General features: G+C 39.1%; 1 protein-coding gene across 7 annotated transcripts in view; it reads left to right on the top strand.

Annotated features, from left to right (window-relative positions):
• The first annotated feature begins 15,324 nt into the window (after positions 1 to 15,324).
• Positions 15,325 to 19,003, top strand: part of STAG2 (STAG2 cohesin complex component) — a 124,651-nt gene continuing 120,972 nt past the window's right edge. The window contains exon 1 of one of the 7 annotated variants that reach the window (XM_019718171.3): positions 15,325 to 15,704. The gene's annotated coding sequence lies outside the window, so the exon portion shown is untranslated. The other 6 variants (XM_074324155.2, XM_019718173.2, XM_074324156.2 and 3 more) reach the window with 6 other exon arrangements.

Genomic DNA, 19,003 nt, shown 5'->3' on the forward strand with positions numbered 1-19,003 from the left:
TTGCCTGGGCACTTCTGCTGGTCTTGACTGGCCTCACTCATGTGGCTGCAGTCAGCTAGTGGGTCATCTGGGGACTGGGCTCAGCTGGGACAGTCACACCTGGTCCTTTCTCTCCATGTGGTCTCATTCTCCAGGGCCTCTCTCTCCACATAGCCTCTTTCTAGCAGGATAGTCTGGACTTTTTTCCATGGCAACTGGGTTCCAAAAGCAAGAGCAGAAACTTCTAGTTCTCCCGAGGCCCACCTAGGCTTAGAAACCCCACATCGTCACTTCTGTTGCATTGTGTTGGTCAAAGCAAGTTACACGGTCAGCCCAGTTTCAAGGAGAAGACAACTAGATAGGAGCTGCACAATCACATTGCAGCTAACCTTTTTTAATATCAGAGGGATTATTCATTATGAATTTGTACCAACTGGATAAATAGTTAACCAAGTTTACTATTTGGAAGTACTGAAAAGGATGCGTGGAAAAGTTAGATGACCTGAACTTTACACCAACAATTCATGGCTCTTGCATTACAACAATGCACCAGCTCACACAACATTGTCTGTGAGGGAGTTTTTAGCCAGTAAACAAATAACTGTATTGGAACACCCTCCCCACTCACTTGATCTGGCCCCCAATGACCTCTTTCTTTACTCAAAGTAAAGGAAATATTGAAAGGAAGACATTTTGGTGACATTCAGGATATCAAAAGTGATATGACGACAACTCTGATGGTCTTTCCAGAAAAAAAAAGAGTTCCAAAATTGCTTTGAAGGGTGGACTAGGCACTGAAATCAGTGCATAGCTTCCCAAAGGGAGTACTTTGAAGGTGACCGTAGTGATATTCATCAATGAGGTATGTAGCACTTTTTATAGGATGAGTTCGCGACCTTAATTGTTAGATCTCATATATGTATGATGTATTACAGAATTGTATACTTGAAACCTATGTAATTTTACTAACCATTGTCACCCTAATAAATTTCAAAAACAGTAAAAGAAAACCACAAGCCACAAAAGGATATGTATGGTAGGATATAATTTATGTCAAATACTGCAATACAATACTACTATGTATTTTTATATACCTAAATGGTAATATATTTAAAAGGTTTGTCTGGAAAAATTCACATCAAACTCAAAAATGGTTATCTATGGGAAGAAGGGAGGAGAGCATGTTGGAGAGGTGGCCAAGGGGACTGTAATGGTTAATTTTAGGTGTCAACTTGACTAGGCTACTGCCTTCCCCGATATTTGGTTAAACATTATTCTGAGCATGTGAGGATGTTTTTGGATGAGATTAACATCTGAATCAGTAGACTGAGTCAAGCAGATTGCCTTCCCTAGTGTGGGTGGGAAGGCACATCCAATCAGTTGAAGGCCAGAATAGAACAGAGAGGCTGGCCTCCCTTCTGCCTGATTGCTGCTTGAGCTGTTCAAACTGAAACATCAACTCTTCTTAGGTCTCCAACCTGTTAGCTCTTGCACTGGAACTAGTCCACTGGCTCTCCGGTGTCTCCCTCCAGCTTGCCAACTGCAGATCTTGGGACTTCTCAACCTCCATAATTGTGTTAAATGAATTCCTTATAATCAATCGGTTTCTCTCTCTTTCCTCTCTGTGTGTGTGTGTGTGTGTGTGTGTGTGTGTGTGTGTGTGTAATATATTAAACATATAATATATATATAGTATATCATATGTATACACATATGTATAACATATACACACATAAAAATACAATATTGTAAAAATATAGTATTTATATATATACAGAAAGATAGATGTAGATATAGGTATAGATATAGATTATAGATATAGATATTCTATAGGTTCTGTTTCTCTGGAGAGTCTAATACAGGGGTTTTAACTTTAACTTTTTAATGTTCTGATTTTTAAAAAGGAGAATGGATTCATGTATTACATTTATTATTAACTTCATCATCAAAGACCCAAAGCATGTCAAGCCTGTAGTATTATTCCCAGTTAACAGATAATGTAACTGAAAGGTTAAACGATTGTGGCAGTCCTTCCTGTTAGCTCCCGCATACACAGTTGGCAGGGAAGTTGTAAAGACTAAAGTAGCATTATACAATCAAAGTATTTGGAGCTCCTTGTTAGGACACAAAAATTAAGGTATCATTTCTTGATTTTTCCTTCTCTCTTTACTCAGATCTTCCACACCAAAGGGGTGAGCTCATACACATAAAGAAAGAGGAGGCAACAAATGTCTCATAAACATGGTAATTAATTCCATGTTACTTTCAAGATCTGAGATTGTGCCAAAAGTTTTCTGACCCCCAGAGTGAATACTGCTTTGGACATTATTGTGAATCAATGCTTCAGAAACATAATTTATGGGCACAGCAGAAAGAAAGAAACATTTGCAGTTGGGAAATTCCTTTCACTCCCAGGTTAAAGGGTGGGGATAATTCTGAACAGGAAAAATGTGCTTTGAAATATATAAGTAAGAGGAAGGCAGAAAAAAATTTTAAACGGGAAAAGCTATGTGAATATTTATAAAATCCTGAGCTCTCTTGACTGTATTTCTAGGGAAAGGTATATTGATATGAAATCTACTTGAGGGCTTTTGTGTTTTACTTAAATGGAGAAAATAGGAATAAAAGTGTTTCTTTCTATTGTCAACAGACACAGAAACCCCCTTTGCACAAAATTAAGAAAAAGCTACTGCATCTTAGATCTTGGGGGGATCTTGTGTAACTACTTGAATGTCTGTAAAAAGGGAGATAGAACAGTCTCTCTTTTCCTCTGCCTTGCTCCAAATCAATGGTTTGACCTTTAAATTAAAAGTATTGTATTAGTTGTTACACAAATAAAATGCCCTATTACTCAAAGACAATTATGCATCTTTTCAAACCTGATTGTTTATCATGATATTTCTGAAAGCCGTTTTCAGAATTCTTTCTTTTCCTTGATTAAGTACAACTTTCTTTAAACAATGTAATTTAAATGTATAAAACAACAGTATTGCATTTAAGGAACTCCTAAATGGGTATGTTGACTTCTGGTTTGAATTTGACAGTCATTCAAGAGTCCATATATGTGTATATATGAATGTATGCTAATAATGTTTTGTGAAGATTTTACTAATTTTATCTAATTTTTTTAGAGTATGTCATTGAGCTTTTAATAAATATCCAAGTGCATTTCAACTGAAATGAAAAAGGGTTTCTGAATTTCACAGAATCTTTATTTTGCATTATTTGTATAAATATTTAAAATTACAATCAGAATTGTTCATTACATTTGAGATCCAAGACAAATACTCTGGCTTTATAGTTATAAAAAGTTTCATTTCTTCTTTGTAAAACTTCTGTTTTTAAAATTGTGAATTGTTTTACATATACAGAAAAATGTAGAGAATAATAAACTCCCATGTACCCACCACCAATCATTGTCAAATCATGTATCCCATATATACCAAAGATCTTTTTTTTTTTAAGTAAGATTTTTTTGTACAGCTAACAGTTGAAGTTTCCTGCCTCCATTCATTTCCCGTCTCCCTTTCTTAGAAGTAGTCACAATCATGAATTTGATGGTTTTCATTTCCATGCATGTTTTCATATTTTTGCCACATATGTGTCTATGCACAAACTGTACAGAATGCTGCTTGCATATTTTAAGCTTTATTAAATGGTAGCATAAATCAGTAGTAGAGGTAGTACAGCACAGTGAATAAGCCCACAAACATTGGAGCCAGAGGTGGTCTGGACTATCTGCTGTACATGTTACTAGCTTTATGACCTTGGACAAATTACTTAATCTCTCTGTGCCTCACTTTTCTCATCTATAAAATGGAAATTTATAATGCCTACCTCATAAGGTTGTTTTAAGGACTGAGTTGATACATGTGAAGCACTTAGAACACAACACACTAAGCATAATGTTGGCTATTATTCTGTACCTTGCTTTTTTTACATAACATTTTTGAGATTTATCCATGTTGATACATGTAGCGTTAGTTCATTTTCACTACTGCATAGTATTCTACTATGAATGTACTACAATATATTTACTCTTCTGTGATGGACATTTATGTTGTTTCCATTATAAAAAGTCGTGCAGGAGCATTTGAGATCTTGCTTCCTGGAATTGTCAGTTTGGCTCAAATAAAATCTTATAAAAATCCGCCCCCCCCAAAAAAAAAAAGAGAAGTGTTGCAAAGAACAGCCTTATATATGTCTTCTTGTGCATATACTGGAGGTGCCAAAAAAATGTATACAAGTGGACACTTTGGTCAGTGTTGCTCAAGCAGTTCGCCATAATCAGAAGTGTCTGGATGCTGATGGTAACCACTTTGAGCACCTCTTGTAATTGCAGAAGTCAAACATGACTTGTATTCATCTTTTGTTATTGGTATATATTAAGTATTACAATTTAAATAGCTTTTTCTTTTCTTAAAGTGTTTATACATTTTTTGGCACCCTCTGTATATGAGATAATTTCCCTCGAGTTCTTCATCTTTAACTATTTCCAGAAAGACACATTTTTATAAAATATAGCTTTCTTTTTCACAAGCAAAGGAACTGTGTCACATCCATTCCGATGTCTTCACAATCAACAGTGTTCATGACATTCTAAATGTTTGCAGTTATCCTCCTGAGCATCAAAATCACAATTTGGTTGCGGTAATGATGTCATGACAGCAAATACTGGTCTTATTAATTAATTTTAATTGCCTTTTAATTTTCACATACTGCTATGTGCAAATCGAAGGATAGAAACTGACTTCCAATCAACCAGCACATCATTTTATACTATGTATAAAAAATCTGATTGATCATTATACTTCAAATGTTTTTGAGGTCTATGTCACAACAGTTGTAACTAATGAATGGCTTTTCAAACCCGAACTGTTTTTTTTTGTTTTTTTTTTTTTCTTGGGAAAGACTGAATTGGTCAAGTGGGCGTTTTATTGGTCTTAACTTGCTGAATGGTAGGCTGTAAACCTTAAGAATATTTTAACAACTCATAAAGGAATAAAGACTACAGCAAAAAAGTCTCTGATGATTGGGATCTTAGACTACTAACTTCATTAAGTTTCATCTGGTAGTACATTCAAAAATTTATTCACTTTTTATCATTTTTTCATTCTGAAGATTGTAGGAAAGTGTTATTTTTTTATAAAAAGGGGATAAACAACTTCTGACTGCTTTTTTTTTTTTTTTTACATTTTCTTATGCTATTAGTTGGTACACATCTTCATTAGGGATATCTAAATGGTTATAATGTTTTGCCCTTTATGTGACTTTAAATTGATTCTCAAAGTATTTGATAAACCATATTTAAATCTGAAAGAATAAAACCTAGTAAAGACTCCAAGGCTGATCTCATTTAATAATTTGGCACCTAGACATTTGGATGTCCCACCCTCTGTGAAACAAATCATGTATTTTCACTGTTGGTAGCCAGTTTTTCGTTTACAACTGTAAGAAAATACATGTCAGGTTTTATAGCTTCATAAATAAATCAAAAGTCATCTTTGAAAAAAAAGACTATGTGAAAGGCATTCCAAACTAATGGATATACGGTATAAAGTGTTTATTGAGCACCCAGTTTTATTTATTGAGCATCTACTGTGCTAGACAGATATTCCTACTCTCGAAATGAGTAACGATACTAAGTTTGGCCAGGAAGCAGAAGACTATGATCCAGTATCTAAACGTGGTCTGGAAACCGTTCTCTAGCAGTGTAGAGAAATAATAGCCCAGGGCTTGGGGACGAGAGGACTAGGGTGCTGCTTCTAACTCTGGCACTGGACATTATGTTATGGGGGGACATTCATCTCTTGACTCTTCAGTTTCTCCTCTGAAAAATGAGGGGGTTGGTCTTTATGCTCTTCTATGTATCTCCCACACAATTCTATGAACTGTAAGGAAGGGACCAATGTTGAATGTGGTATTCAAGAGAGACCTTCTGGAGAATGTGAGGTTTCACAAAGTCCTATGAAGGATTCAGATACTTGGGAGGCAAATGGTGTTTGGACATAACTAAACTGGTTTCTACTGCTAGATATGTGATTGCTTTTAGTTTACACTATACAATAAATAACTACAAAATTAGGATAATGTATATTTACCTACTGTTTTGGGAAGGTAAGTTTGAAAGATATTTTCAGGTGATTAGAGAATGGCATATTAAAGTTTACTATTATTATAATTATTATTATTATTGTTATACAGCTCTAGGTGTTTTTTTTTTAATGCATCAACTCAGGTTAAGAGCAAAATAGAATAACCCAGCAATTATAATACAAACATTTTCATGAATCTGGACATTATCTTTTATTTTGATCCATGGCAAATATGTTTTAACAGCTGGCTCTCCAGATCTCCCTGATCTATAGCATTTGCTAATTTTCATGGTGTAAATGCTCTCACCATGGCTGATTTCAAGCTCCCAATGTGAGATCACTAACTGGAGTTGGGAAGACATGTGCACAATCAGCTCTTGTGAGCAGGTGCTAGCAGGCTCTAGCACACCACCATAATATATACCGTGTATACTATAAGGAATGTATTTACCTTTCTTTCTGAACCAGTTGAGTAAAAGTTGCTAACATAATGCCCCTTTTACCCTTAAATACTTCAGTGTGTATCTCTTAAGAATGAAGACATCCTCCTAATAAACACAATATGATCAAAATCAGTAAATTAACATTTACACAGTGTTATTACTAAGACCTTATTCAAATTTTGCCATTTGTCCCAATAATGCCCTTTATACAATGCTAGTGTCCCTCTTAGTTGTTAATATGACTTTGGCTTTATAAGCTTGCATACATGCCAATAAAAGAAAGTGTTATTGGAGGTTCTGGGCAATGCCAATTTTATTGAGAATTTTTATTGAGTTTATTTGAGCCAAACTGACCGTATATGCTGGAGAGCAAGATCTCAAATGCTCCAGCTGGGCAATGCTAATTTTAACCAAATCACTTTTAGTAATATAGGGAAATAACTTAAAAAATGTTTATTTGGGTGGTGATGTATGTGTCTGTTATTCTGCTAACAGTAATGTTTCTGCTTCCCCAAACTACTGCTATTTCTATAAAAACTAATACCCAGCAACAAAGCCACAAAAGCAACAAACAAAATGAATAATGTAATCACTAAATGTTTATGGGTTTAAAATGATAAATGTCTCCTGAACATATTAAGAAATCCTGCATCACAACAGGACCTTTAAAATAATCCATAAGTCTGAGCTGATAGGTCTGCCTGAGCCTTGATCAGTCTTTTTTGTTGTTGTTTACTGAATGTTGGCACTCAAAAATAATGCAAATGTCATGTATCTACACAAACAAATCCTATGACATGTTTAACTACTTAATACAAATAACTAGGACCAGTGCCAACATTAAGAGATGAAAAAATTAGCTGCTGATAAGAATGAATTACTTTGGCTAGTATTTCTCAAATGATTTAACCAGAAGGCAGAAGGTAGTTTTATTTCCTTGAAATTTCCTGATAGTCATACCGAGTTTTGACTTTGCTTCCATGGAGATCTGGTCATTCAGTGAAAAAAACAGGAAAGAAAAAAAAAGACAGGAAAGTCAAATGGATTATGAAATACAGACAAAACAAAGATGTTCACTGTAATTATCACCTTATTTCAGGCTGCAAAGCACATATACCCTAAGCCCTGACTACATTTTCACTGCCAGTGCTTACATCACCTCTCAGACTGTCTATTCGTTTCCACTCCATCATCCGGAGACATCTTTCTAAAATGTCAAATGAAGTATGTCTCTTCCATGGCTCCCCAATACCTGCAGGATACCAAGCTCTTTCCTTAGCATGGCATTCCAAGGGTCCTCTAATGGGGCTCCTGCCCATGTCTCCAGCATAAACATCAGGTCTCCTCTTTGCCCTCTACTTCCTAGGTGCTAACCAAAGGAACTCCTTATAGTTATAGTTCCAGTTCCAGGAGAGGCTTTTGACTTTTTGTTTTTAAATTGGGATATATTGGGGAACAGTGTCTTTCTCCAGGGCCCATCAGCTCCAAGTCATTGTCCTTCAATCTAGTTGTGGAGGATGCAGCTCAGCGTCAAATCCAGTCGCTGTTTTCAATCTTAGTTGCAGGGGGTGCAGTTCACCATCCCATGCGGGAATTGAACCGGCAACCTTGTTGTTAAGAGCTCGCACTCTAACCAACTGAGCCATCCGGCCGCTCCTCCAGAAGCTCAGCAGCAGCTCATTGTCTTCAATCTAGTTATGGAGGGTGCAGCTCACTGGCCCATGTGGGAATTGAACCGGCAACCCTGCTGTTCAGGTCTCGCTCTCTAACCAACTGATCCATCTGGCCGTCCTTGACTTTCTTTTTGACTTGGGCTTTATTCACACTCCTCCCTGGACAAAGCTCTTTATCTTTTGTTTGCCTAATGAATACTGTTATTTCAACTTTTTTTTTCTTTTTTTAAAGTTTATTTTAAGTGTGTTTTTCCAGGACCCATCAGCTCCAAGTCAAGTAGCTGTTTCAATCTAGTTGTGGAGGGCACAGCTCACATGTAGGGATCGAACCGGCAACCTTGTTAAGAACACTGCCCTCTAACCAACTGAGCTAACCGGCTGCCCCCTGTTATTTCAACTCTTACCTTCCTTATAAACTGTTTTCTGACCCCTGCCCACATTCACCTTTGTACACACATTCTATTTGGTCAATCTTCTATAATAGCACCTATAACACTTGATTGGATTTATTTGATCCTACCTTCTCTTAATAGGTTGTGAGCTCTTTGAGGTCAAGGACCATGAAAAGTCATCTTTCTATTACCAGCCCCATGCCTATTCTGTCACATAGGAGGCACTCAGTAAATACTGCAGAATAAAGAACAACTGTAACTTTATCTGGACAGCCACTCTTCAATACATACGAGTCCACTAGCCACATGTGGCTATTTACATTTGAATCTTAATTAGTTAAAATTAAAAATTCAGGGGGGTGGGAGATGAGGGTAAGAGGGATCAAATACATGGTGATGGAAGGAGAACTGACTCTGGGTGGTGAACACACAATGGGATTTATAGATGATGTAATACAGAATTGTACACCTGAAATCTATGTAATTTTACTAACAATTGTCACCCCAATAAATTCAAAAAAATTAAAAATTCAGTTCCTCAGTCATACTAGCCACATTTCAAGTGCTCAATAGCTACCATATTGGCAGATTATAAAAACTTCCGTCATGGCAAATAGGTCTAATACATAGTGCTGAGCTAGGTAATTTTTTATTCTTATTTCAATTTAATAAACATTGATTTCTACTATATGCTAACATTTGTGCTAGGCATGGTGGTTATAGCAAATATGAATACTATTATGATTATTATTTGTAAGGCATGCAAAATCTGGTAGGGAGAAACCTTGCAAAATTAGAGATTATTTCCATATTGGGATACTGGGGAAGAGTTTATATTGTTTCATTTAAATGGGGCCCTTAAGGATGGAGAGAATTTGAATGGGGCAAATCTTGGGAAAGGAGAAAAATAGTGTGAACAACTGTACAGAGCTGGGAAAGTACTAGGAAAATGGGAAGTAATTTAGTTTGCTTAGAATGTATGGCATATGAGCAGGGAGTAGTTTAGTTTATTCATTCATTCCTTCAATCATTCAGTGAATGTTTTTGGAGCACCTACCATGTTTCCCCGAAAATAAGACCTAACCGGAAAATAAGCCCTAGCATGATTTTTTTCAGGATGACATCCCCTGAACATAAGCCCTAATTCGTCTTTTGGAGCAAAAATTAATATAAGACCTGGTCTTATTTTGGGGGAAACATGGTATCCTCTTTTAGGCTCTATACTAAGCGCCGGGGATAAAACAGTGACCTATGTAAACATTGCCCCAGCAAAATTCAGTTATGAGATTTGAATAAGACTGTGGTAGGCACTGAAAGCTACCCTACAAAGTCTGTACTTTGTTCCTCAGGCCCTGACACTCAAAGTGTGGACTTTGGAACAGCAACGTGGGCTGGGCATGACCTGGTAGTTTATTAGAAATGCAGAATCGCAGGTCCCGTCCTAGCCTCAGACTTATTGAATCAGAATTTGCATTTTAGCAAGATCCTGGATTATTATTCTTAAGTACAGTGATGTTTGAGGGACTTACAGTGGACCAACTGAGCCAATAAGATAGTATGTGAATTAGAGTAAGTAAGGGAGTAAGAAGGTAGCAAGTAAGCAAGCATAAAAGAAAATAAGGAAGGTAGTATTCTAGTCAGTATTGGATGTAAAAGAAACTGGACATAGGCCTGTTACTGTAGTTCAGATGAGAAGGGGGGGTTGTATGTGAGAGACATTGAATCTTTTGTATATAGATATAGCTTCAGTTCTATTAACTCATACTGGAAATATTGCACATTATTCAAAGTAAAAAATTAAGCAAATTCAGTAATATGGTATTTGAGACGTCTAGAAAGCTGTCAGCTATTTGCTTTAAACAAGGCTTACTGGTATGTATATTTCCTGTTGACAACACAGGTCCATGGTCTACTCCTGAGTATTGAAGTATCAGGCCCTTATTTGCGTAAGTTCATGCAGGGGTAATAGAAGGATCCCAGAAATTAAGTCATTATATTCAAGTTCACAAAAAGCTGATTTGTAAACTAGAAGTTAAATTTATTAATTTATAATGGAGTAATTACCTTTCCACTAACCAGAGATGTTTTTTTTTATTACCAGCATTAAACTTTTTATTACAACTTTTTATTTTGAAATAGTTTAGGACTCACAAGAAGTTGCAAAAATAATACAGAGAATTCCCAAGTACCCTTCACGCAGCTTTCCCCAATGATAAAAGCTTACATGACCATACTTGTCAAACCCAGGAAATTGACAGTGATACAAATACTATTAATTCAAGTACAGACCTTATTTGGATTTCACTAGTTGTTTTCATGCACTTGTGTGTGTTCTATAAAATTGGATGACATGTGTAGATTTAAGTAAACATCACCACAATCAGGAAACAAAACTGTTCCTTCACCAAAAAGAAACTCCCTCCTATTTCTTCTTAATAGTATACCCTTTTCTCCAACCCTAACCCTTAGTAACCACTGATCTATTCTCCATCACTAAAATTTTATCATTTTGAGAATATCACACAGTGGAATCATAGTGTGTAATTCTCTGAGATTGGCTTTTTTCACTAAGCCTAATGCCCTTGAGGTCCATCCAAGTTGTCACATGTATCAATAATTCCTTTTTATTGCTGAGTAGTATTCCATTATATGAATGTATTACAGTTTGTTTAACCATTTACCAGTTGATGGACATTTGGGATGTTTCCTGTTTTGAGCTATCACAAGTAACTCTGCTATGAGCATTTGTGTATAGGTTTTTGTGTAAACCTAAGTTTTCATTTCTCTAGGATAAATGCTCAGGAGTAAGATTCCTGGGTCATATGGTAAATGTACGTTTAACTTCATAAAAAAGTGCCAAATTGTTTTCCAGAATAACCAGTATAAGATCTTAAAAATTACACAATTAAAAAAAAATTATATGCTCACTATAAAAAATTAACATAAGGCAGCAATGTATAAAGCGAAAGCAAAATTGTAAGCCCTGCAACCCTGCACCACCTCTTTCCTGAGTGGTAATTGTTATGTTTCCTGTATATTTTCAAGAACGCTTTATGTATGTGGAAGCACATATATGTGTATGTAAATACATATATATTCACAAACGGGATCACACTATACAAGCTATTTGCAACTTGACTTTTTAAAACATCTTAGGCATATTTGCATTACCAGTAAATAAATATATACTTAACTGCTTTAATGGTAAAGAACTCCATTGTATGGATGTACCATAATTTCTTTACCCAGTCCCCTAATGAAGCCTTTTCTATTGTCAATTTCTCTTTCTGACAAAGCTATAATGAAAATCTTTTTACATATGTCTTTGTGTAATTTGCACGAGCTTATCTGTAGATAGATTTCTAGAAATTGAAATGCTAGGCTAATTTTACATGTTGAGATACTTTTTAAAAAAGTTTACACTCCCACCAACGGAATATGAGACTCTTAGTTCTTCACCAACACGGAGTATTATCAAAATTTTAAGCCTCTGCCAACCTGGTAGAAGTGGAATTTAATTTGTGTATCTTAGTGGGGAACGAAGATGAGCACTAGTTTATATAGTGGGGGTGCCAAAAAATGTATACAAGTGGACACTTTAGTCAATGTTGCTAGAGCAGTAGTTCGCTATAATTGGAAGCGTCTGGATGCTGATGGGAACCATTTTGAGCACCTCTTATAATTGCAGAAGTCAAACGTGACTTGTATTCATCTTTTGTTATAGCTATATGTTATTACAATTTTAATAGTTTTCCTTTCTTAAATGTGTATACATTGTTTTGGCACCCTCTGTATTTATTAGCCACCTGCATTTCTTGTTCAGTAAGTTAGTTGACTTTATATCGGTATTTTTGTCTTATTCATTTATGAGAGTTCTTCGTATATTAACAAAACTAGCCTTTTTCATTCATGTAGCAAATAATTCCTCACAGCTTATAGTTTATCTTTTGACTTTGCTTATGATTTTAAATTTCTGCGGACTCAAATGTATCCATCTTTAGGCTTCTGGATTTTAGGTCATGTTTAGAATGGTGTTAGAAAATACAAAATATATATGTATGCTGTCTAGAGTAGGAGATTATCCAGAAAACCTAATTTATAATCAGAAGCTTGTTCCATTTGCATGGAGTCAGAGCAAAGAGAACTGTGGGATGCTTTATTCCAACTATGGTAAGGCTGGAGGATTATCTCTGCTACACTGTTGGGTATGCATTTCTAATGACCAGAATATTTTTGCATTAGTGTTTTGCCCCTTACACAGTATCAAATGTTCTAACTATTCAACTTTCTTTCAGTATTTATCAGGCACCAAAAACTTCTGCCATTACAATACTATTTCATGAAGGACATGCTAAAAATAATTAAGATTAAAGCTTATTTTACATCAGTTACATATTTCATTTGATGGCATTTTCTCCCTTTGTCTTCAAATTCTTAGGGTGCACTCTTTGGTGTTTCAGTACCCTATGTAATTAATTCCACTTCTTAGGATAGTACTGGGCACACAGCATTGTGATCTGCACATACTGCAGGCTCAGTAAATATTTTTTGAATGAGTTCCAGAAAAAAAGGAGGGGTAACTGTGAAACATTCGTAAACATCAGTATAAATGTGCTATAAATTTTTTCTGATGTTATACCAGTTAGTTATTATTCTTCTTCAGTGGTATTTTTCACAAAACGAAAGTAAGTTTACTAACCAGAGACACTTTTCAATTTTGCACAAAGTATAAAATTGTTCCAAGTCTCAGATGCTACATAATCAGCCAAGAATGTAAATTTACAAAATAGATGAAAAACTGCACTATATATTATAAATGTGAGATTTAGAGCAGAAAATCAGTAGTTTTCAGCTAATAAACAAGAAATCATTTAGTATCAATTAAATTGGCACAATTGAACTAAATTAATGTAAAATGATTTGGTATAGAGCCCAATTTTTCTATTACTTTAAGTGGAATTTTGTATTAACTTACATAACTGTAAATTTTCCACTACTCCCTATTTAATGTTCTAGCTGCATCATTCTGTAACTTGAATCTATTCAAAACTCTGTAACATTCTACCAAAGATGGTCTATAAAAGAAATGGAAATTTACTTTGAATAGTATTACACTCCCCAAAGCTCTAGAGATAAGTAAAAATGTCTCCAATTTTATGTTATTGATATTTAGATGTTTGTGTTTAACTTTTATCGTTGAGTTGATTAAATATACCATAACTCCTTTTTAAAGTTGCAGGAAAAACCAGTAAGCACAGAGGATGGGAGAGAAACTAAGACACAGGCGTGGAAGGTATATAATTTAAGGACTGGAAATAATGATTACATTGAATTAGGAATGCTTTAAACATGATTATCAGGTGAAAGCTCCACGATTTACACGGGGCTTGCGTTATTTCTCATTTGGAAAATTTGTCTTATTAAATACATTGTTCCTTTTCTTCTAATTGACAATTTAATATTAAAGGGATATTTTAACCAAAAATTAAAAAAAAAAACACCAGAAACGAAGAGCTCTTAACTAAATAACGATTGTTATGAATCTGGGAACTTCTATAACAGCAATGGAGACACTGTAATAGGTCACTTCTTCCTGTCCTAGGAAAAGCGGCGCTTCGGAGGGGACAGGCCCTCCCGGAGTTTATCTCCCCCGCGTAGCTACAGCCTGGCAGTCAAAGGGCCAGGAAGCTGGATTCGAAACAAACATATACCAACGGTGATAAAGACTTATGTTAAACGGGGTCCAAGGAGCGGAAGGGGCCCTTTCGCACTTCAAACACCTTGGGGGAGGGGATAAGGAAGGAACCAAAATTCTTTATATCGCTAGGCCACCCCCGCCCACGTTTTCAGGAAGACGGTGGATTAGCGTGGGAGGCGGGGGAGACCCTCTAGGTCCCCCTGGATTTCTTTCATCCAAATTCCGTTTTCCGCCCCCCTGCCCCAAGAGTCGAGAATAAATTGGCCCGGCTCCCGGCCTAGCCTAGTAGCCCAGTTCCCTGCGTTTGCCAGACCCGAGAGAAAGACACCACGTTTTCTAGGAGACTGGAATAGTGGGTTGTAAAGAATAGAAACATTGTTTTTTTCCCAGTGCTAGGTCTTCCTGGTAGAGAATCAGCTCGCGTCACTCCACAGCCGAAGCAAAAAGCACACAAAACAACCCAAAAACTCGAAAAGCAAAAACCCTAAATCACTTAGGATCAGGTGCCAGAGTTAGGCGAGTTGAGTCCTTTCGGTGGTTAGGAGTAAGGATCGCGGTAAAGCGAGGTTCAGGAACTAGGGCCAAGGCCCCTTGCTGGGGCGTGTCAGAGGAGGGGACATCGCAGTGTGATGCCCGACTGGGCTGCCACCTCGGGCTGCGTGGGGGCGAAGAGGCCCGAGGGACGAGTCCCGAGGGAGCCCGGTTTCCGTTTTCCCACTGCCCGGGGCTCCGCCAGAGTCCTACCACCCTCCCATCGACACCCCAAAAAGAAAGAGGAAACGCGGCCCTATGGGATCCGCGGAGGAAGCGCTGAAAAACGAACAAGTCAGGCGCGGGCACAGCACCTTGTTTACCCCACTCGGCGGCGCGCCCCTGCGGGGGCCTCGTTTGCAGGCGGCGTCCGGGACGCTGCACCCGGGAGGCAGCCGGCCGCGATTGGCTGGTGAATGGGAGGAGGACGCGGGGTGGGAAGGGTGGGAGCCCGGCGCTGCAGTGACAGCGCGCAGCCGCTAGATGCCGCTCCCTCCCAAGGGGAGCCGGGCGCGGGTTCGTGGCCGACAGATGGCGCCTGCGCGTTCCATTCGCCTCCAAGTCGCCGAAGAGCGAACACCCCAAACAATCCCGAAGCGCCACCAAAAAAAAAAAAAAAAAAAAAAAAAAAAAAAAAAAAAAAAAAGAAAAGGGAAAAAAAAAAAAAGAAAAAAAAACCCGCCGGATCCGACCGCCACTTTCAAAACCCCCCACCGCTCTAGAACCGCGGGAGCTTCCGTCCCTGAGTAGAATTCGAGGGTGTAAAGAAGAGGAAGGGGAAAATATCTTGTACCAGCCCAGGGGTGAAGAAGCCCCCGGCCTGATAAAGAAGGAAGGAGGAGTGGGGGAGGCGAACAGTCTCGTTGCTGCCTCTGTGTACGCTGAGGGGGGAGGTAAGTTATAAAATGGCGGAGGCGAAGCTTCTAGAAGTTTGGAGAGGCACCCGGAGGGCGCGGGGCCCACTGTGAGGTTTGTAGGGTTGAAATAGGGCGCGAGAGAGGAGTTGGGAGGAAGAACGATTGGGCGCTCCGTTGCCATTTATTTCCCCTCTTCTTTTGCCCCCAGCGGGGCCAGCCGTGGAGTGGGTGGCCAAGTCAAGGCCGAGGGACTCCTTCTCGTCCCCGAATAACCCCCAGCCCTTCTTTCTCCCTTATCTTCTCTGAAGTCGCTACCTCTACATTACCAAAGAACTTCCAGCCCCCTTCCTCCCTACCTCCTTACTCCTATAGAGGTTTTGTACCGCAGGACTCTTCTTTTCGACTACCCTCGCTGAAGATTTTTCTTCTTTCCCTCGCCCCACTCTCCCTCGGGGCCTCTACGGAGACCTCCCCCCCCACCATGGGTGGCCCAAAATGGAGAACGCGGAGCAGCGCAAGATGGAGGCTCCGCTTCTCTGTGTAGTATTAGATTTAGGTGCCTTTTCTCCGGCAGGCTCTTAAGGCTGGGAGAGCCAAAACTGGAGGTGGAGTGGGGTGCGAGCCGTAGTCGGGGGAGGCTAGCTGGGGAGGCTGTGGTTGGGTGGGTGAGAGCGCGGTATCGTGGTGAGGGGAAGGAAGAGAGCAAAATGGTGGTGCTGGAAACCTGGGGGGGAGGGGAGGAGAGAGGCTCAGTTGTGTATATTTGGGCCTCGGACCGAGGGAGGCGAGGGAAAATCTACTCTGATCACACCCCTCCCTCGTGCCCCCTCCCTTCTCCCTTCCCCTCCTTCCTTTCTTCCCTCCCTCCTCTCCCTCCCTCTCTTCCTCCCTTCCTAGAGAGGGAACAACATTCATGTGACGGGCCCCTCGGCTTCTCCCCCGCCCCATCATCTCCTGCGCGTGGTGGGGGAACTGCTGGGGAAAGCGATTGGCATCGATCTCTCCATCCCTTCCGAGGCCCGACTTCGGTCAGTTTTCTTCGGGCACCAATTTTATAAATAGGTTGGGGGTCTGGTGGTGTTGGCCCCGCGTGCAGCCCTTGCCCCCAAGAGGGCCCTGCCTGGCTGGCTTGGGAGGAGGGGGGAAGGGCGGGAGTGGAAGGCTGTTTGTTGGGGGGTTTTGGCGCCACTTTTGTTTTAGTTTTAGTGCTGCTTTTCGTTCCCACCCCCACCCGCGCTGTCTTTCTCAAGACACGAACTGAGCTCATCCTTGCCCCAGGTAGGCAGCTTCGGCTTTTCCCCTCCACACTTTTATTCTGGCTGGGGTTGACTTTCTTTTTTCTTCTCTCCGTACCCGATGATCTGTGGACGGCGATTTTAGGGCCGAAAAGGGTCGGTTGGGCCGTGGGGAGAGAAGGTGTGCGAAACAGCATCAAGTAGTTCCGCAAAACTTTGAGCCCCGTTCCCATTTTCTTGTGGCCTACATTCGTAAACGTATTGTTGATTTCTGTCGTTATTATTTTTTTTGGTCGCGAGAATGTCGTTTTGCCTTTAGTTTTTTATAAGCCGCTGTACTTTCGACATTTAGTTTCTGCTTCCCCTTGGTGTATGTCATTTTATTTTTAATCCTGAACTGTAATGGGTTTTATCGTGTGATTTTTAGTGCTGCAGTGTTCAGCTTTAATTTTTAATATCGCATTAGTAGTTTCATCCGGTTTGTGACTTTCTCCTCCTTGGCCTAGAAATGTTTTATATGTTGTTGCCTACCACCCCCTCCCTCCCTCCGTTCTTTTGGATGTAGTTTTTAAATTGAGGATCATGGTGTTTGACTAAATGGTTATTTACAGTTTATATGATATATCTATTAGAAACTTTTGATCTGTAGGATTGGTTTAACTAAAGGAAAAGCTTGTGTTGGTTTGAAATGATTCCTTAAAATGCGCGGGCCGCCCCCCGCCCCCCCCGTGAAGCCCCATCTTCCCCTCACAGTGGAGTGTAAATTCCATACCCCTTTTCTCCCACGGACCGCCGTATTTCACAGCAGCCACACCCTGTATTTGTCTGTGTGGATTGGACTCATTATCAGCTTAATTTAGTGACTCTTAAACCACCATGATGGAACTTGCTTAAGCACTAAGCTTCTTTTCCTGTTTAGTCCTAGTGGTTAGTGTCGAAAGAGGAATAACCAAGGTTTCTTGATGAAACCTTGATGCAGTCCAACCTCTGCCTTTTTTCTGTTGTCTTTTCCTACTCCGGGCTGTTGGCGGTGTCAGCACCGCTGCTGGGGGCGGGGGTGGAGGGGAGGAAGAGTCGGGTTACCGAAGTGCGTCATTCCTGGCTCTAGCAGGGCCTGCTCGGAGCTGCTGGTGTTTGTTACTGTCCTCGCAGCACTTTCCTGCCAACCTTCTCTCTCTGCGTATTGGTTAGGAGCAAAAGTAGGAGGCGGTCTTTTAATTCTATCTGTAGCCTAGCGCGTTGTATTTAAGGGTATATGTGAACTTATTTAAAAAAAAAAAAAAAAAAAAAAACAGCCCTGGAAAGTGGATACATTTCTGTTTAATGACATACAATTCAGGTAGTTTAGACTTGCTTTCATGTATTTTCCAGTGAACGGTGGGGTTAATTTTGAACATTTTAAACCACTTACGTTAAAATGCCTGGTTTTCTTTCTACATTGATATCAATCTGTAATTAAGGATCAGAAGGACCAGTTAAGGCATAAGTGTTCAGCGATTTTTCAAGTGGTTGAATTGTAATTTTGTGACACATTATGTTAAATAGTCTTTTTTTTCCCCTTGTGAGCCAAGGTGCTTTGTGGCTGCAAGCTAATTGCACATGTTTAAGTTCATTTTCATCACATTCCCATTTATCCCTTTAGATATAATTTTAAATATATCCTTTGGATCTTACGGACTTTATTCAAATTCTTAAAGATGGCTATTTCTTTATTTTTAACTGAATTCTTAAATTTACCACCTAACAAGTTGTGTAGAGGGTGACTGTACAGCTACGCTGTTAGATTCTTGTCTTCTTGTTAGTCTTTGATACTTTTGTTATCTTTGGATTTTTCTCAGTGTATCTACTGAGCACAGACAGTGTCTTCCTCTTAATTCTTTTCTGAAGATAATTGGGGGAGGAAGGAAGTGGTGGAAGGTAGAGATCGAACAAAAGTGGCCTTGAGTTGATGATTGTAGCTTGATGGTGAATACAGGAGAGCTCATTGTACTATTATTTGCTCTACTTTTGTGTGTACTTAAATTTCTGTGATTAAATTTGAAGAAAAAATTTCAAATTGTCTTGCAATTTTGGTGTAATGACTTAAATTTATATTTACAT

The sequence above is a fragment of the Rhinolophus sinicus genome, chromosome 18, assembly GCF_057876585.1.
Source record: "Rhinolophus sinicus isolate RSI-liver-muscle chromosome 18, RSI-T2T, whole genome shotgun sequence".
Taxonomy (NCBI): Eukaryota; Metazoa; Chordata; class Mammalia; order Chiroptera; family Rhinolophidae; genus Rhinolophus; species Rhinolophus sinicus.